General features: G+C 38.8%; 1 protein-coding gene and 1 pseudogene across 1 annotated transcript in view; one reads left to right on the top strand and one right to left on the bottom strand.

The window, feature by feature from the left end:
- Nucleotides 1-21,410, top strand: part of GMDS (GDP-mannose 4,6-dehydratase) — a 655,177-nt gene that overhangs the window by 90,939 nt on the left and 542,828 nt on the right. The gene's annotated exons all lie outside the window — the stretch shown is intronic.
- On the bottom strand, nt 7,558-8,226 carry LOC103112708 (ADP-ribosylation factor 1-like; annotated as a pseudogene).

Consider the following 21,410-nt stretch of genomic DNA (forward strand, 5'->3'; position numbering starts at 1 on the left):
GAGGGGAAGACAGAGAGGAGGAGAGAAAGATAGACACCTGCAGACCTGCTTCACCGCCTGTGAAGCGACTCCCCTGCAGGTGGGGAGCCGGGGTTCGAACCGGGATCCTTATGCCGGTCCTTATGCTTGGCGCCACCTGCGCTTAACCCGCTGCGCTACAGCCCGACTCCCTCTAGTCTCTTTTTATCATAGCTACTTATGTCCTTATGCCTTAGTGCATCTATTCCATTAACATCTTTTGCATTAAAGCTGAATAAGGGCAAGAGACTGGCATACTTTAACAATGACTCTTTAGTCACTATCAGGCTATTCCACCAGCTGGGGCCCTAATCGGGGAATCCTGAGATTCCCAAACAGACTTGATGGGCTTAGAACTCGAATAAATCTCTCCATTGTTACCGGTCATTTCTATCAGGAACAACACAATAGATCCCTTTGTGGGCCCCCATAGGACCTTGCCCTCAACTTGGATCAACAATGGTAGAGAATGTTCCATTCTCTGAAGGGAGGATGGACAACACACTCTATGCTGCACCTGAGAAAGAAAGATGGGTCCAGATACTGGAGCAGCATGGAATGTTCCTACTCATGACCACAGAATGTGAGCTCAGATCTGTAGGGATGCAGAGATCTCATAGGCTCCTAAGCTGAAGATGGGCCCTAGATCACTTCAGATCAGTGGGGTTTACAGTCAACAATATTTATACACCTTTCCCGTGTTAGGGAGCTACTCTCTTTCCTGATCCAGCTTCCTGGTCCTTTTCCCAGCCATGACATGATCTCCCCAGACAATAACTTAGATCCACTTGCATATCATATTTCAGGCTCACGCAACAAACAAACAAACACACTAGTATAGCTACAGGCCCTTTGAAATATAAATAAAATATGCCTACTAGTTATCTACAAAATGGAGGACCCCCCCAACATTTCATCTGCACTATTTCAGCCTGTAAGTCCATGATTGTTCAACAATTTGTTTGGCTTTGTATGTTAACTCTCTTTTCAGACACCAGGTTCCAGCTGCTAGCAGGATGCAACCAGACTTCCCTGAACAGACAACCCCACCAGTGTGCCTTGGAGCTCCGCTTCCCCAGAGCCCTTCCCCACTAGGGAAAGAGAGAGACAGGCTGGGAGTATGGATCAACCTGTCAACACTCATGTTCAGTGCGGAAGCAATTACAGAAGCCAGACCTTCAACCTTCTGCATCTCACAATGATCTTGGGTCCATACTCCCAGAGGGTTAAAGAATAGGAAAGCTATCAGGGGAGGGGATGGGATATGGAGTTCTGGTTGTGGGAATTGTGCGAATTTGTACGCCTCTTATCCTATGGCTTTGTCAGTGTTTCCTTTTTATAAATAAGAAATTAAAAAAAAAGGACAAAAAAAGATCTTTTGCATTTTAGTTAGAATATTAAAGAATTTTTTTATTACACAATAATAGAAATGCCTACACCATTTCTGGTGGATCCTATTGCACGTTGTTTTAGATGGTGTTTCTAGTCTTTGGGATGATGATTTATTTTCTTTCTCTGTGCTGTTTATCCCTGGACTCTGATCTCTGTGGGAACACTGTTTTGATAGTGTTATTTTCTCTTTATTAGCCCACTGTATTTTTTTGAATGTCTGCTGGAGATACAAAGATAACTCAAACAGATTATGTTCTAAGTTGAAGCCTGGATATTTTTTTTTCTTACTTGAGTTAATTTTATCTACCTTATTGTAAAATTTTTTGCCATTTCCTGGCATTTGTTTATCTTCAGTGGTGATTGTGAATTTTTGTCATTTTCATTTGCCTTCAGAGAGGAGTGAGGAGTTGGGAGAATGTTTCAGGAGTTGACTTTTATCCTTGAAGCCTGATGGGAGAGAACCTGAATGAATTGGAGACCTAGATATTAGACATTCCATGTTTGTTGTAAAAGAAAAGCAGATTAATTTTGTAAGACTAATTAGAGTGGACTTTTGAAAGATCCTATACTTATTCTTCTTTTCTGGAGAGGAGAGAAGGAATCTGCATTGGCTATTTCAGTCTCTGCTGATAGCTGCTGGAGCCAAGAAACATGTCCCCACTTTTGGTGCAGGCATTTCCTGGTATTAATACCTGCTTACCCTCAGGTCTACTACCTTTGTGCTGGTATCTTCTTTACTTGTGTTAAAATGACCAGATAAGATGGTTAAAATTCTGATAAATGGGTTCATTTCCATATTAAGAATCTCGAGGGGGTGATGATTTAAAATATATACTTTAATAAGCACCCTGAATGATTTTACCTTTTATAATGGAATGTCTTGAAGTAAAAAAGTAGTGACAATAGTATTATGAACTTAACATGTCTGTCATGTACCTCCCATCAATCATTATTGTTATTTGATTAATCTTACCTGTTACTACTTTTGTTTCTCTCTGGATTATTTTGAAGTTAATGTGAGAGTCATTTATTTCATTTGTAAACATAGTATATATAAATATCAAAATTCTATTAAAATTCTGTGATTAGTATCTTTTTAAAAATTTTTATTTATAAATTAGAAATATTGACAAGACCATAGGATAAGAGGGGTACAATTCCACACAATTCCTACCCCCAGAACTCAGTATCCCATCTCCTCCCTTGAAAGCCTTCCTGTTCTTTATCCCTCTGGGAGTAGTATATATACCCAGGATCATTATGGGGTGCAGAAGGTGGAAGGTCTGCCTTCTGTAATTGCTTCCCTGCTGAACATGCACATTGGCAGGTCAATCCATACTCCTAGCCTGTCTCTCTCTTTCCTTAGTGTAGTGGGTCTCTGGGGAGGGGCTCCAGGACACATTGGTGGGGTCATCTGCCCCACACTGTTGGTCTCATATGCCCAGGGAAGTCAGGTTGCATCATGGTAGCATCTGGAACATGATGGCTGAAGAAAGAGTTAACATATAAAGCAGAACAAATTGTTTACTAATCATGAACCTACAGGCAAGAATATTGTAGATGAAGATTTGGGGTCTCTGTTTTCGAAAAAGCTAGTAGATTTATTTTCATTGTATTCCAAGGGGCCCATGACTTTACTAGTTTTTTCCTTAGCCTAACAGCTAACATGCAGGTGGACCCAAGGTATTGTCTGGGGAGATGGTGTCATAGTTGGAAAAAAGACTAGAAAGCTTATCAGGGAAGAGAGTAGCTCCCAAATATGGGGAATGTATATAAATATTGTTGACTATAAACCCCATCGATTTGATCTGGGGCCCATATTCAGCACAGGAGCCTATTTAACCTCTGCATCCCTGTAGCTCAGAGCTCTATTCTGTGGTCATGGCTAGGAACAGTCCAGGCTGCACTAATTTCAGGACCCATCTTCCTCAGGTAGTAGGTAGAATATGTTGTCCAAACCTCCCTTCAGAGAGTGGAACAGTCCCAACTATTGTTGATCCACATTGAGGGCAAAGTCCTATAGGGTCCCACAAAGGGGTCTGTTATGTTGTTCCTGATGGGGATGACCAGTGACAGTGGAGAGAGGGATCTGTTAGAGTTCTAGACCCATCATTCTTCTTCTAGCGTTTGCCCTTCTTCCATAGCCAGTCAACAGCGTCAGGTTGAGCCTGATGTAAAGTTTCGAGACCTCCTTTGAATCTGGAGAGGTGGCAGTCGTTGACTATGTGGGTCATAGTCTGTCTGTAGCCGCAGGGGCAGTTTGGGTCGTCTCTGGCTCCCCAGCGATGGAACATAGCGGCGCACCGGCCATGGCCTGTTCGATAGCGATTGAGGAGGGCCCAATCATAACGGGCTAGGTCAAAGCCGGGTTGACGCTTGCAGGGGTCTGTGATGAGGTGTTTGTTCTTGACCTCATCTGACTGCCAACTCTGTTTCCAAGAGTCTGGAACAGAGAAGTTCAGTGTAGGCGTAGGGGACCAGATTGGGTGACGAGACGTCAAGCGTTGGACAGGGTGGGCGAAGATATCCGCGTATCTGATGGGAATCCCAGAACTCCTGGACTAGGGCCCCGGGTGATGGGGTGGCCTGATAGTACCCAAAGAATGATTGAGGGAAATGTAATAGGAGATAGGTGAGGAGGGTATCTAGGTCTAGGGAATTAGTATCTTAATAAGGCCTGGACATAGAGATTGGCTTTTCATTCCTTTTTGTTTGTTGTTTTGTGGAGTTATTTTTTGGTTGAAGAAATCAGATCTATTTCATTATAGGGGGCCCTACTTATGGATTTCACTGAATGCAGTTGTGTGGTGTCATTTAATTTTATCTTTTATTTCATGTAGGTTGGTTGTTAAAGCTAAAGGTTTGATCAGATTTCATTCTCCACTCCCTGCATGTCAAGAAATTTCAAAAGTTGTATTTTTTCATTTTTCTCAGGAGGTACATAATATCTGATCTTCTCTCGTGACTTTTTAACTCACTGATGTTTATTGTTAAGTGTTGCAGGTAAGTGTGTTCTAGTTATGTCATTCATGATTGACTTTCTTCTATAAAAATGAAGCACCCGTGTGAGCTGTTTGCTTACCCTAAGTTATACATTATTTAGGAAAGATTGGATAATGGAATAATGACTTGATTATGTACCTGCCATCAAATTAATGAAGTAGTTTCCAGGTGTATTCATTTGATGAACTGCCATAATAAATGGCACAGATTGGGTGACTTAAGCCAGTTGGGTGGTTTAATTTTTCACATTTCCAGAGACTAGGAGACTGAGATCAAGATGTTGACAGTGTTGATTTCATTCTAAGGTCTTTCTTCTAACTCATAGATAACTATTTTCTCCTTTTGTCTTCCTGTGGTTGTTCCTTGATCTATGCTGTATGTATCCTAATGTCGTCCTATGAAGGCACCAGTCATATAGATTAAGGGCCACCCACACAACTTCATTTTACCTCAATTACATCTTTAATAACCCTGCTCCCCAATCTCTGGTTATATTCAGAGTTAACTGTGATTAGGCCTATGACATATGAATTCTTGGGGTGGACACTTTATACTGTGATGAACACCTTCATGAGTTTTTTTTAATTCATTGCATTTCTTTTCAGTAATGTTCAAATTTAGCATGGGGGGGAGACTTCATAGGTTGCTCCCAAGTCTTCATATACAATCCCAGTATTGTTGGAGAACCTTTTTTTTTTTAATTCTCCTATAATAAGGTGTTTTAATTATGATTTCTCCAGGCTTGCAATCAGCTGTGATGAGACTTTCTTCCAGGCATTTCCAAAGGTCCTGGTTTCTTTTAGCCATACAATTCTAAGTACATCCAACTTGCAGAACTCATGGATTGGCCTTTAAATCACATACAGTAGGAGGCACTATAGGATTATGGATAAGAGTGTGAGCTTTGGAGAGTCATGTTACCCAGATGCAGCCTAACTCCATCATTTACACACATTCTTATTTATTTATTTATTTATTTATTTATTAGTGATTTAATAATTATTGGCAAGATTGTGAGATAAGAGACATACAGTTCCCTACAATTCCCACCACCAGAATTCCATATACCATCCCCTTTATTGGAAGCTTCTCTATTCTTTATCCATCTGGGAGTTTGTACCAAAGATATTTATGGGATGCAGTAGGTGGGAGGTCTGGCTTCTGTAATTGCTTCTCTGCTGAACATGGGTGTTGACAGGTTGATCGATACCCCCAGCCTGTTCCTCTCTTTCCCTAGTGAAGTAGGGCTCTGGAGAGCTGGAGTTCCAGGACACATTGGTGAGATTGTCTACACAAATTCTTTACTTGATGATGAACAGAGTACCTTATTTCTTTGTGCCTTAATTTATCACTATACTCTATCATCTGCTACCTATTTTTTATTTATTTATTGGAGACCGAGAAATTAAGGGAGAGGGAGATAGAGAGGGAAAGAGACAGAGAGACACCTGCAACCCTACTTTACCACTTGTGAAGCTTTCCTCCTACAGGTGGGGACCAGGGGCTTGACCCCAGGTCCCTGTGCACTGTGATGTGTGTGCTGAACCAGGTGTGCTACTGCCTAGCCCTTCTGTTTTCTTTTTAAAGGAGTTAAAAATTTTAAACTTTATTTATTCTATTTGACACATCAGAGAGAAGTTGAGAGGGGATCAAGAGGGAAAGACGGGCAGCTGTGGCACTGCTTCGCCACTTGTGAAGTTATCCCTCTGCAGTTAGGGACAGGAGGCTTGAACCTGCATCTTTGCACATATTAATACTTGCACTTAACCAGGTGACCCATTCCCTGGATCCTGCTATGTAAACATTTTTTTCATAGTTCTAACTTTAGCATCAAAGTAGGACCTAGCACATAATTGCTACTTGATATTTAATGACTAAATCTATAAGAAGAAAATAATTGGAAACTCTCATTAATGAATAATGAGATAATATTTTTGAACTACTCTAGCTGTAAAGGACTATCAGGGGTCAACGATTTTACCATAGTGCCAAACTCTCAAGTTTCATGGGCACTGACAGAAAACAAGACTGTTGGACTATAGGCAAGGGACTTTATAACCTACAATAGTAGCAGTAACCAGAGTGTCACGTTTTCCTACTTTTCTTTTTCTTTTTTTTAAATAGTTGATATTTTATTCTAGTAGCTGTAATTACAGTGTTCGTTTGTCAAACTGAAAACAAGTATAAAAAACAGTTGATTACTAATTATGTACTGAAAGCAGTAAGAGGTTCCAGGACACCAAATCAACCAGTTCTGAGGTTTTTTTTTCCCAAGATATAGTTTTTAAAACAAAACAAAACAAAAACAGCTCCAGCTTCTTCAGTGTTAATCAAACTACAAAAGAAAAAAATAGAGGTTGTCGTTCTTGATGGCATATTTGATCTTTGCAGGCTGAGAGAGTGAAAGCACATGTAGCTGGGTGCCTTGAGGGGTTTGTAGCTCCCGAAGAACTGGTCTTGTTCGCCCACCCTCACTCTTACTGGTGAGATCCCAGTCAGCCCAGGGTAAGTGGGGACAGCAGGACTACTGCTCCTGCCAGAGCTTTTCAGCCAAAGCATCTCACGCTGACACAAGGGAAGTCTAGGATCCTCCCGAGGGGGTTGAGAATGTCTGGCTGTAGCCCCCGGCCCATCTCCAGGGTGGCCATATAAGCACAAATGCTATGGCTATGGGATAACCCGAGTTAGCGCCAAGCACAGGGACCCTGTTGTGACCATGCAGAATGGATCGTTTTCTGTTACTCACGGGTGACAGGACCATACTCAGGCCACTACTACAGAATCTACACTAGGCACATTTCTCCCTTCTGTCTTCAAGTATTCTCCTTATCTTGTATTATTAATTATTTTTTAAAAGAATGCACTGAGTTTGGGTTAAAAACCAACACCAAAATGGATCTCAACAGGTCAAAAAGCCCAGAAGAGGTGCACTGGTTCTATCTGACATAGTAGTTCCTGGAGGCCGTGTGTTTCTAAATCCTTTCTCAGTATTAAACAGTGGGTTGATTCTCTTTTTACAGTAACAAATAAATAAATAAATAAACAAACCGAGTAATACTGCATAGAAGTACTTGAAACTGCCTCATTGGGAACTATTTACATTAAATAAAAACCCAGTTGCAGGCTGCGTATGCACATTTACAGCATGGTGAAGCACACTGTGACCAACCACAGAGACAGCTTCAGGCACTCACACCACAGAGCACACGTTTGCCACATGAGAGCAAAGTGAGGGCGGAGAGGATATGAGAGGGAGAGAGGAGGAGTGCTGGTTCACTTCTGGTTCCGGAGCTGATTGGACAGCCAGTCTAATCCCTCATAGAGCCCACTCCCGCTGGTGGCACAGTGGGCCTGATTGGACCGGTTCCCGTGGAGCAGAGAGTGCAAGCCCAGCTTGTCCATGATCTCGGCTGCGTTCATGGCATTAGGAAGGTTGTATTTATTAGCGAACAAAGCAGAAGGGCATTCCTGAGCTCGTCCTCAGTCAATATCCTCATGAGCTTCTCATGGGCCTCTTTCACACGCTGTCTGTCATTGCTGTCAACCACAAAGATCAGACCTTGTGTGTTCTGGAAGTAGTGGTGCCACAGAGGCCGGATCTTGTCCTGTTCACTCAATCCCATATGATGAACTGATGTTGTTGTACTCCACAGTTTCTACATTGAAGCCTTTAGTGGGAATGGTAGTCACAATTTCACCCAATTTCAGTTTGTACAGGATGGTGGTTCCCTGCAGCATCCAGGCCCAGCATGAGAATGTGTTTTGTTTTCTGCCAAAAAGGCCTTTAAAGGGGTTTGCAAAGATACTACCCATATTTGTAGACTGCTGGGAGCAACAATGGCCAGCGAAACAGGGCTGTGGCTGAGGCAGCGACTGCTGCTGCTCGGAGCCAGGCATTGGTTTAGCTCCCAACTGCTTTATTTTCTGAACCCTGGTTTTCACAGACCAGTATGGAGATGGTAAGGTATATGCAATGACCTAAGTTAGAGGGGTGGAATCTTGATGTTAGGGAACCTGAATATTTTATGTAAGCAAGTATTCTGGAGGGAGACATATTATCTTCTGAACTTGTGCCTGTTTAGTTTAGAATGTACAGCAACAAAGATAAAGAATTTAAAGCAATATTGGTGTAATTAACTTTTCTTACATTATACTGAGAAAAACAGAACCCTCATTTCTGTGATAGATAGCGTACTTACTACACACTAGCCCAGGCAGTAATTTACCATTTAGCATTTTCTATTGAAGATAGGACTGAGATTGTATTTTAGGATGGTGTTCTTCTGGAGGAGAAGTATGAATTAGAAATTTATTTTATTTATTTTTAATTTTTATTTATTTTTTATATTTGTTTATTTTCCCTTTTTGTTTTCCTTGTTGTTTTTCATTGTTGTTGTAGTTATTACTGTTGTTGATGTCCTCATTGTTTGATAGGACAGAGAGAAATGGAGAGAGGAGGGGAAGACAGAGAGGGGGAGAGAAAGACAGACACCTGCAGACCTGCTTCACCGCCTGTGGAGCGACTCCCCTGCAGGTGGGGAGCTGGGGCCTCAAACTAGGATCCTTACACCGGTCCTTGTGCTTTGCACCATGTGCCCGACTCCCTTGAATTAGAAATTTAAAATAAAGAAAGAAAATTAGAAAGAAAGGTGTCCCAGGAAGTGGCGCAGTGGATAAAGCATGGAACTCTCAAATGTAAGGCCCTGAGTTCAGTCCCTGGCAGCACATATATCAGAGTGATGTCTGGATCTTTCTCTTTCTCCTCCTGTCATTTTCATAAATGAATAGCTAAAATCCTTATAAAAAAGAAAAAGTAGAAAGAAAGGAAGAAAAAAAGAAAGAGAGGTAGAAAGAAAGAAAGAAAGAAAGAAAGAAAGGAATGTAGGAAGAAAGGAAGGAATTAAGGAAGGAATTATAGGTCCTAGAGAGCATTTCATGAAAGTAAAGGGAAAATATGTTATTCTCAATGACCTCTCCAAGTTGAAGTTGTTATCATTAGTTTCTTGGTGGCTTTGTTTTCACAGAAGATTTAAAATTACTTCATCCTCCACTTTTGGAAGTGGGGGACTGCCTTGTTACATTAAAGTTTTTTTTTAAAAATGATTTTACTTATTTATTAATGAGAAAGATAGGACTTTTAAATGAGCTATTTGTCGTGAGGGAGTTAAATCTGTTTTCTATACAACTCATTTTTAAAAATACCTTCAACCTCTTAACACTGGTTTATATTTGGTGAATATAAGTACTGATGTTTTCAGTTATCTTAAATATTGTATCTAACAGCTACTGGTTTTGTTTGTTTGTTTTCTCCTTAGAAATAAACAATTTCCCTTTGAGTCTTAGTATCTGTTTAAAATAGTCTTCCTATAACTTAGCAGTTTTAGTCTTCACATGATAATCTTATTCTCTGCATTGTATCGTATCAGTGTAACATATCCAAATAAAGTTATGATGTTAGTTTGTTGACTAAAGGACTAAGACAGGAATGAAATTGAGATGAACTTTTCCCTCTAAATGCTCAGCAATAGAGTTCCATTCAATAATCCTGCCTACAGTGAGTGTTTTCCATTTATATTTGGAAACAAAGTCCTTATTTGGCATCTATTTTGACCCATTTTAAGGGCTTATTAAAAATAATCAGTTGATGTGTTCTGGCTAGTATTTGAAGAATGTAACTGATTCATTCAATGTCAAATGGACATAATAGCAAATAAAAAGCATTGTAGAGATCTAAATTTGTGGTATAGGAAATGAGACATAGGGCTTTCCTAGAGTATCCTTTTTTCTTTTACACAGTATAAACATGTTGCTCATTTAGTGATTATTTTGATTGACATAGGCTAGGAGTGGATGCAGAAGCAACATTTATGTTTTGTAAAATTCTTTGACTGTGCATTCAGAAACTCACATTTTGCTAGCAATGCAGTGACTCTTTGCTTTCCTCCTAATTTCTCTGTTTGTAAGTCTTAGACTTTGACATGATAGAAGGGAAGCTTTCAGGAATGACAGCAATTTTGGTCTTGGATCTATGACAGTAAACAGCAACTTTCATATTCTCCAATCATACAGTGCAATGAGGGAAAGTAGGAGGATCTAGAACAGTAGCATTGCTAATACATCTGTCCATCTTAGGTAGGAAGGGGAAGACAAGGAATTAGGGTAGTGAAAGATAGAAGTGGCACCCTAGAAAAGTTCATTCTGCTCAAAGCAGAGATATGAAACAGTGCCCTATGAAGTCCAGTCTTGCTTTCTGACTTAGCATTGACTAGTATTTATTTTCATATGGGGATTTCCCAGTTGGCTAGACCTCAGCAATGCATCAGTCAAGGTTCGTTTGCCATCTAGTTATGTGTTTGTTGATTTGCGAAGTATCTATTATTGACTACCTGCAATGTGATTCCAGCAGCTCTACTGGCATTGGAGATAAAGGGAAAAATAAAGTAATTTTTTTCACAGAGAATTTATAGACTGAAGATGAAAATTGTATCTATAGTAGAATGGAAGATTGCAATAATATACATGTATGTGACTTTGATGGCATCAAAAGAATGAGCAGCTAGAAGAATCTTTATAGAAGGGATTCTTCAGCTGACTAGCAGGTGGGTAGGCATGTAAGTTTAATATGCTTGCAAAGATATGGAAGAGAGGATATATATTGAGTGGAACACTTTTCAACAGTAAGAAAAGATGAGACTGTATCATTTAGGACTAATTGGGTGAAAACCAAGGTGACTATGCTAAGTGAAATAAGTAGAGGGAAAAGTCAACTTCCAGATGGTTTAACTCATGTGGAATATAGACGACTAAAACAAATAAATTTGCAAAAGCAATAGTAGCTAAAGTTTCTTTTACACTTTGTGAGAGTTCTGGTGGGGAAAGGGCACATAACTTTGGTGGAGAGTGTGGTGGCTTGTACCCAACATGTATGGATTTGAAATTGTACTCCTGAAATCTTGTGTTCCTATGCAACACTGTTAAATCACTACTAAAAGATAAAAAGAAGGTATGGAGAAACTTAATATATGTGAGGACAGGAAGTGGGAATGGCAAGAGTCTCAGTGCAATAATAAGGTCCTTGTATGCCTTCCTGTGGAATTGTGGCTTTGAGTTTTTAGGGGGAGGGTTGCAGAGGAATTGTAAATTTGGAGGAGATTGGCTCTGATCAAATTTGATTTCAGCAATCAATATGGTAGCTTTTAAAAGATCTTTCCTGGAAGCTTATATGTACAGCATTAGAGGGGAGAATGAAATTATTCCCTAGATTATTGTCAATTTAGCTATTTATAGTATGACTATCATTTTAGGGGATTAGAGTCAGATCTGCAGTTGAACTTCAAATAAAGTACCTTGGATGGTTTATTTGAATTCTCTCAATCTGTTTCTTCAGCTCAGTAAATTGAAATTATCTGTTATCTCCTAAGTTAAAACTATAAAAGGTATTTATATTGTAATGTGTCCTTAGTAGAGGGATAGAGATAGAGTTAGCAATATAAACTGGCTGCCAAAAACAGTAAGAAAATGATTATTTTTACTATTAGTCACTGGAAGAGTTGGGACTTCCCCTAAGAATTTGTGTGTTAGGTATAGAGCTTCACTAGGATATAGTATATAGGAATGGGCTTACATATATTTATTCTGTTTGAAATTAGATATGCTATTTCATTCAAAGGACTTCCTTGAGTTTTGGATAATGTTATTCCAGAATTTATTTAAATACTCATTTTCCTTATTTTCTCACTTCTGCTTCCCATGATGCCTACTGAATTTTTGTTGTAGTTATATACTGTATCATTCACATTTCTTATATATTTTCTATCTCTTTATGACTCATTGTGAGTGACTTCTTCCAGTTTGCCCCTTATAAATAATTTTCACCATTGTCAAGCCTACTATGTTATCCATTTTGAGTTAACTTTAATGGCATTATTTTTACTTAAGAAATTTCTGTTTCTGTTCTAAAACTGCTGTTTTTAATTCACTATGCCCTGTTCTCACATCATGAATTTAATTCTTTTATCTCTTAAGATATTTATTTTGAACATTGAATTTATTGTTACAGTTCAGGAGCTATTGTTCTTTTGTATTTTTATATTTTTACTAGTGATTTAATAATGATTGACAAGATTGTGGGATAAGAGGGGTACAATTCCTTTCAATTCCCACTACCAGAGTTCCGATCCCATTGCCCTCCATTGGAAGCTTCCCTATTCTTTATCCTGTGGGAGTTTGGTCCAAGAGCTTTATGGGGTACAAAAGGTGGAGGTCTGGCTTCTATAATTACTTCTCCTTTGGACATGGGTATTGACAGGTTGATCCATACCCCCAGCTTGTTTCTATCTTTGCCTAGTGGGTCAGGGCTCTGGAGAGTTGGGGTTCCAGGACACATTGGTGAGGTCGTCTGCCCAGGAGGTCATTTGTTCTGCTTTGTATCTTAATGCTTCTGAGCCACAAAATTGTAGGAGCTAGTGTTCTAAATGACCTATGGTTAACTGAAACATGGACCAAAAAAAAGTGACACAAATGAGACATGTTGGACGTGCCTTGGTAGAATGTAGTGGAAGTTATCCAAAAGCTTAGGAAGAATATAATTTTAGATTAGACTTGTGATTTACCCACTGTGGGATGGTCTGGAAGACTTACCTCCCATCACAACTATGAGACATATAGTTGTAAGAGGAGCCTAAGAAACCTTGAATAGTTTTGTGGTAGCTATTCTGTTTAGGTTTAACCTTATATTGGGTTGTTAGAAAAGTCATGATGCATTGTTGTATTGAAAAACACGAAAAAATATGCCGTGACTTTTGTGTCAATCCAGTAGTAGAAACTGTTGTCACTGAATAAGAGAGCATAAAGGCAACCTTCATAATCATGTGAGCCAACTTCTTATAATAAATATCCATATACAAACATACACTGTTTTATTTGGAGGACCATGACTGATACAATCTATTTAGTGTTTGTCTTTACTGGGCTTCTGCATGATGTGATGACATAGTGGCTAGATTTGGAGGTCTGGCTTCTGAATGGTGAGTCTTTTGCTCAATGAGAGTCAAAGCAGATGACATGATTCATACCCTTCTACTGTATTTTGCCTCCTTTTTCTATTTCTTATTTTTTTAAATTGTCATTTGGTTTCCACACTCATCATTCTACAATTTTATAAACATCCTCTAAGACACAGTGGTAATATTCTTGAATGGACATCTTAAAAGTCTGTCCAAATTCTCAGTATGACAGTTTCACAGTTTAGAGTTGTCTAAATAGATGTACCTTCCTTCCTTCCTTCCTTTTTTTCTTTTGCATGGCAACACACACACACTCTCCTTGAACTATTTCTCTGGCTCAGTGTACAGCTCTTCCTTTTTACTTTTTAATACTTATTATTTTTTTCTTTATTGGAGTGTTCTTTACAGTTGACAGTAAAATACAGTAGTTTGTACATGTGTAACACCTCTTTCATCCTTTATTCCTTCCTTCCTTCTCTCCTTCCTTCCTTCCTTTCTCTCATGTCATATAGCACCTAGGGTGGTAGATGCAGACACCTGGAGTGGTAGGAAGAAGTAAAATTGCAGTTACTGCAGAACTAGAGATGATGAGGTAGGTAGCTGTGTGCCTCCAGGAAGCAGTGAGAGAGAAGGTGAGGTTAGTGGTGGTGGGGGTGGGGAGTGTGTGTTTGTTTGTTAAAGGGGGACAGGAGACATGAATAAACCTCCACTGTTGCTCTTTCTTCTTAACCCAGAGCTACTTCTTTTTATTTACTTATTTATTTAAAAAAGGAGACATTAACAAAACCGTAGGATAGGAGGGGTACAACTCCACACAGTTCCCACCACCAGATCTCTATATCCCATCCCCTCCCCTGATAGCTTTCCCATTCTTTATCCCTCTGGGAGTATGGGCCTAAGGTCATTGTGGGTTGCAGAAGGTAGAAGGTCTGGCTTCTGTAATTGCTTCCCCGCTGAACATGGGCGTTGACTGGTCGGTCCATACTCCCAGTCTGCCTCTCTCTTTCCCTAGTAGGGTGGGTCTCTGGGGAAGCAGCAGAGCTACTTCTTATGCTACTAGTCTAGTGAGTCTCAAATCTCATGACATAACGAAGCACCTCAGTGAAGATAGGTGCGTGTGTGTGTGTGTACATGTGCGTGCACAAGAAAACCATAATTCTCTTATTTGAACCAGGAATAATTTTACTTACAACTATATTGAGTATGAAATTTAAAATGCCAGTCCTGAACCCAGGGGATTTAAAACCATAAAAACAAAACCCACTCTTTTTAGTTAGCTGTCAATTTCTGCTTGCTCATAGAAGACAAGTAGTTTCAGGCCCTAGAGGTATAAGGAAAAAATATATGGGAAAGAACTTTGAGAACAGATGCTTATTATTTGATTTTAGCTACATAAAACCACAGTCTTAATTTGTCGGGTACCGGTGTTTAATAGAAGGAGAATTCGAGAACCACCAAACTTGTCTAATCAGTTCCTTTTCACCAGTTCAAAAACTGCCCTTTGTACGCTGTGACTTACTCAAGACTTCAAGGTCACATAGCTGCAGGCAGAACCATGACTATAGCCCAGGTGTCCACAGGTGAGTCAGTCATACTTCTATCTTTTATTATTATTTTTTTAAAACAGCACTAGAACATATATCCTGGTATGGCTATGTGGCCAATTTATTCTCAAGATTTTGCCTATGAAAGCAGTGACCTTATCAGGCGTAGACAATTTCCTGTGTCATTAAGATGTTCCTTGGCAGAATATTATTTTTCTTGGTGACCGTATTGCGGTATAAAACACACACATAGAGCCAACTCTCTGTTTTTCCTGAGTGAATTAGCTGTATTGTAGCTTATCTGTGGCAAATCTTGCTTTTAAGTTTATTGACAACGACTCCTGTCATTAGTGACTTGCTTGGTTGGGATCTTGGATCTTTTTTTATTCTGACTTTTTAGCATTCTGAATCACAGCCAGGAAATCCTTTTGAAATGAAACCCTTAGACCTTATTTGTTTTAGGAGAGTTTAGAAAGTGGTAACTTTACTTTAAAGGGTGTTTTGGTTTCTCCTTTGAGCCCTGATTTTTTTTTAAGTTTTATTAGTGATTTAATATTGATTTACAAAATTATCAGATAACGGGTATAATTCTACACCGTTCCCACCACCCGAGTTCTGCATCTTTTTACCTCTCTTAAGTACTAGGTTCTTCTTCTTTTAAAAAAATTTTTAATCTTTAGTTATTGGATAGAGACAGCCATAAATCAAGTAGGAAGGGGGGGTAGAGAGGAAGAGAGACACCTGCAGCTCTGCTTCACCACTTGTGAAGCGTCCCCCTGCAGGTGGGGACTGGGGACCCGAACCTGGGTCCTTGCGTACTGTAACATTTGCACTCAACCAGGTGCACCACCACCCAGCTCCTAGATTCTTCTTCTATGCTAAGGAAGTTGCTTCTAGATTCTTAGTAGGGAACTCACTTTTCCCAAACATCTCTGCTCATTGCTTCACAGAAAATATTTGTTATGTTGGAAATGAATTTTCAGGTCCTCAAGCATACACAAATGAAAACAAAAATCCTGAAAGAAACATGTTAAAGCTCCCCAAAGATACTACTCTGTCCTCTCTCTTGTTCATGTCTTGTTTATAATTTGCTTGATATAGCTTATATTAATTAATCCATAGTAAAACTAGTACATACTTACAATTAAAGAGAATACTCTAAAATCATCTTACCATCATAATTTTGACAAAATTTAGTACAAATCTTTCAAGGACAGTTAAAGTATGCTCTTTATTCCAATGGTAATGGCAGCAGAATATATTTAAAGAAGTGATATCTATTAGACTTGAAATTTGTGGGACCCAGGAAGTGGTGCAGTGGATTAAGCACACATGGTGCAAAGTGCTGGGACTGGCATAAGGGTCCCGGTTTGAGCCCCTGGTTCTCCACCTGCAGGCGGGTCGCATCATAGGCGTTGAAGCAGGTCTGCAGGTGTCTCTCTTTCTCTCCCCCTCTCTGTCTTCCCTTCCTCTCTCCATTTCTCTCTGTTCTATCCAATAACAACGACAGCATTAACAACAACAATAATAACAATGATAACGATAAACAACAAGGGCATCAAAAGAGGAAAAAAAATAGAAATTTGTAGTCTGTATTGGCTTAGTAAGTTGAGTTGTCATTTTAGAACCAAAACTAAATATGTCAAAGATAAATTTGGAGTTTGGTATTGGACCTAGGCTTAGTTCTTTCTATCTGAGATAGTTTCTGCCGATTACATGATATCATAATTGAGCTTACTCATTAGGCCTTCCTGAAGATTAAATTAAATTGTGTTACCTGCTTACACAGAACCTTGACATGCTCTGTAAATGTTATCTGCTATTGTCATTCTTTTTCTGGTGAAGAGTTCACTTTTCTCAGAGTCTGGCATTATTTGAAATTCTCAGATTAAAAACAAACAAAAAAAAATCTAAAAAAATAAACCTTAAAAATCTTTGCTCTACTTTTTTAAAAAAATAATTTGCATATATAATTTATAATCTATTTAACATTGTTAATAGTTAGGCTAAAATAGGTTGTAGTTGCCTCTCATTCACTCTAAAGCAATTACCAGTTTCTTGTTGGTTTTCTTGTTTGTTTACACTCTGACATTGTGCTAATTCAATGTTAATTTGAATTCCATATTTGTATTAATTACTTATAAAGATGTTTGAAATAACTTTGAACTTACTTTGAATATGTAGCTGCAGAGTTGGGCTTTGGCTTTACTTAACAGTTGGTAGAGAGACTTTAGTTACATATAGATTTTTCTTTTTTTTTTCTTCAATTTTTAAAAATATTTATTCCCTTTTGTTGCCCTTATTTTTTATTGTTGTAGTAATTATTATTGATGTCATTGATAGGACAGAGAGAAATGGAGAGAGGAGGGAAGACAGAGAGGGGGTGAGAAAGATAGACACCTGCAAACCTACTTCACTGCTTGTGAAGCGACTCCCCTGAAGGTGGAGAGGGAGAGCCAGGGGCTCGAACCAGGATCCTTACACCAGTCCTTGCGCTTTGCGCCACCTGCGCTTAACTCGCTGTGCTACCACTGGACTCCCACATATAGATTTTTCTGTTACTTTCTTTTTAGGATAGAGAAGTTGAGAGTGAAGGGGTTATAGAGGGTAGAGGGAGAGAGAGAGAGAGAGAGAGAGAGAGACAGAGACATCTACAGTACTGCTTTAGTGGCTGTGATGCTTCCCCTCTACAAAGGACTAGGGGCTTGAACCTGGTTCCTTGCACACTATAATTTGTATGCTTAATCAGGTGTGACATTGCCTGCCCCTTAGTTATATTTCTTAGTATTAACAATTCTAAAATATTGAGGGAAAATTCAGTCCATTTTTTTGGAACATGAGATCATAATTGATATCATAAGTACGTATTGTTATTGCTTACCCTGAATATGTAATAATTGATCTTTCTTCCATCTAGTCTCAAATTAAGTGATTTATTCTTGTATAGCATTAACTTTGAAGATGTTTGGTTTAAGTGTCTTTATTTTTCACAAACAAGAAAGGCCCCGCCTTCCAGTAGTAACAGGGGCTTAGTTAAGATGGGCACATTGAGGTCAAGAAGCATCAGCTATGCTAGTGAAGTGGCTATATCTGGACATACTGATTTGAATGAAGCTCAGGGAGAACAGAGGAAAGGTATTTGCTAAGCTCCATCTTTACCTTCTTCCCCAGCAAGATGAAAATCTGGGGAATGTTCTTAGTCATAGTCAAATGGTGAGCAGATTCCCAATGGCAACGTTCACTAACAAGTAACCACCCATGACCTGTGCTCTTACCAAGATTTAGTTAAAATTTTCTGAAACATCACACAAAGCACAAGTTTATTTTGGCATCTCAATGTAATGCATTTGAGGTTGACTGGAATTTTTGCTTTACACTTCTTTATTTTATCTAGAGCAAGCAAAACAAAACATTTAAACATGTTGCAGGACACATTTAAGCTTTACTTCTCCAATTTTATGTCCCCAAAACTTGATTTTCTTGAAGAGAGACAGTGCATATACACTTACCCGAGAGATATTAGAGGACTCCTCAACTCTGGCATATGGTAGTACTGGGGATTGAACCTGGGATCTCTGTGACCTCTGGAGCCTTAATCATGAAAGTTTGTTCACTATTTGACGATTCCTTGGGCCTGTGCTTTGCTTTTGTGTTTTTGATTTCTGTTTTCAGTATGTATGTGTATCTCTCTTTTTTCCTGTGTGTGAGTGTGTGTGTGTGTGTGTTAAACATTATTAGTACTGTTAGAGTAAAATGAAAGTTGGAACCAAGTAGGTGATGAAAAGTTCACTGTGGTGGTTGAACATGAAAGAATAGTGCTTTCGAGAGGGAAAGGCATTGATGTGGTTTGGGGGCTGAGGTTTGTTTTTGTTTCAGCTACCATCATAGAGACAATAGTGAATCAGAACTCTATCAGGCAGGCAGGTTTTAATGCCATTTCCAAAGAGAGATGTCTCTCTTAGATACAAGGAGAAACACTAACATAGACATTCTATTTGTTCTGCTTCTCATTTTACCCTTATGGAATGAAGGAATCCTACTGAACAGTGCCAGCATTAGTTGAGACTGAAATACATAATTGTATTGGGTAATAAAGGAATTTAAAAATTCCTGTGTCTTTTTTCCCCCCTGTGGCTGTCTTTCACAAAATAGGCTAATGGTGAAATACTTTTGCAAGTGGTCCCATTCATCTCTGTCTGATGCAAGATGCCTAGTGGCTTGTGGTTTCCTAATTACTGAAGCCCTAATTTCTTTGGCAAGTCTCTCCTCTGTCTGTAGATTTCCTCTTGGCAGCAAAAATATTTATTCACATGACAAGATGATCCCTGGCATCTGTGGTGGAGGCAACATCTGTGTATTGATTTGCCATAGGCTGGGCGGTCTTTCATATTAGGGCACCAAATTAGCATCTGTGGTCATTGACTTGAGACACCTAGGCTTCTTGCTGCTCGCTTGCTTTCTGGATCACTGGAAATAAACCTGTAACTTCTACCCCACCACTTAAATTACCATATCACAATGCCCGCATTTGGAAGGAAGGCAAAAGAATTTAAATGCATTCAAACACTTGATCATTTGTTTTAGAAGGAGACTTTCTAGAATCTAGTTGCTTACAATGTCCATGATAACCTGTTACCCATACAGAGTGTCTGACCACTGTCTGGTCCTAAAAAAACAGAACTTACGTTTTAACAAGATGTAACATTATTTGTATCTACAGTATGTTTTAGGGGTGCTTTGCTCTAGTAGTTATTTCAATAAAGATAATGCAGGGGGCAGACGGTAACATACTTGGTAGGGCATACATGTTACAATGTGCAAGGACTCAAGTTCAAGCCCCTTGTCCCCACCTGCAGGGGGGAAAGCTTCACAACTAGTGAAGTAATGCTGCAGGTGTTTCTCTTTCTCAATCTCTATTTCCCCCTCCTTTCAAATTTTTCTCTGTGTCTATCCAAAATAAATAAATAAGAATATTAAAAAAAACTCATAACTAAAATCCGTTAACTGTTAAGAAATAAAATAGGACAGGGGTTGATAGCATAATGGTTATGCAAAGAAACGCTCATGCCTGAGGCTTCAGAGTCCCAGGTTCAATCCCCCACACCACCATAAGATATAGTTGAGCAGTGCTCTGATTAAATAAAGAGAGAGAAATAAAATATTAAATAAAGACAATTGGTGTTGTATTGCTGTTATAAATGGAGGTGTTAGTGGGTTTATCACTTATTATTGCACTTTACACAAAATCTATGAACTACAAAAGAATCACTAAATTAATTTATTATTAACTAAAGGAAACAAAATGATATACAGTGTTTATAAAATAAAATTTGAAAATTCAAGAAAAGTTCTGCTTAATTTTATTTTAAAACAAAATTTTTATTAGTGGTTTAATATTGATTTACAAAATTATGAGATGACGGGTATAATTCTATATAAATACATTGTATATATAATACATTATATATAATTCTATATAAATACATTCTATATAAGTAATTGTATATAAATACATTGGTCCCACCACCAGAGTTCTGTGTCCTCATTCCCTCCATTGAAACTGCAGTAGTTCTTCCAAGACCACAGATATGGGTTGACTATTATTTCTGTAAATACCTTTATTTGCAGTTTTTTTCCTACTGTACTACCTTCTCTTTCTAAGTCACACCTACAATTGTTACCACTTCCGAGTGTCCTTTTTTAAATTTAAATTAATTTTATTTTTTATGTCCTTTTTTCCCCCCTCTTTTCTTTCTGGGTAATGATGGAATTGGAATACAGAGCTCTCTGATCATCTTCCCTTAACATTTCTTCCCCTCTGGGAGTATGACCAAAATTCATTATAGTACAAAAGGTGGGAGTTTTGGTTTGTGTAATTGCTTCTCTGCTAGATATGGGCATTGGCAGGTGGGTCCATACCCCAGCCTGTTTCTGTCTTTCCATAGTGGGGTAGGGCTCTGGAGAAGTCAGGTCTCTGGTCACATTAGTGAGGCCTTCTGTTTAATTTGACTATGTTAAGCAGACTGATTTAAATATTTGTCAATCCATTTAATATAAAAACATTATTAAAGGGTCTGGTGGTGGCACACACCTTAGGACACACACATCACCGTGTTCAAAGACTCAAATTCAAGCCCCAGGTCTGCGTCTGTGGGGGAATGGATACTTCATGAATGTTGCAGCAATGTTGAGGTCTCTCCCTGCCTCCTTCTCTCCCTCTCTCTCTCCTATTCTACCTCCCCCGTCCCTTTTGATTTCTCTTTCTCTATTAAAAAAATTGAAAATGGAAACTTAAAAATGGTTAGTTACTCATCATATTTGATTTCAGACATCTAATTTTTTATTTACTTATTTTTCCTTTTGTTGCCCTTGTTGTCTTTTTATTGTTATTGTAGTTATTATTGTTGTTGTTGTTTTCATTGCTGGATAGAAAAGAGAGAAATGGAGA

The sequence above is a fragment of the Erinaceus europaeus genome, chromosome 4 (genome assembly GCF_950295315.1).
Source record: "Erinaceus europaeus chromosome 4, mEriEur2.1, whole genome shotgun sequence".
Lineage (NCBI taxonomy): Eukaryota > Metazoa > Chordata > Mammalia > Eulipotyphla > Erinaceidae > Erinaceus > Erinaceus europaeus.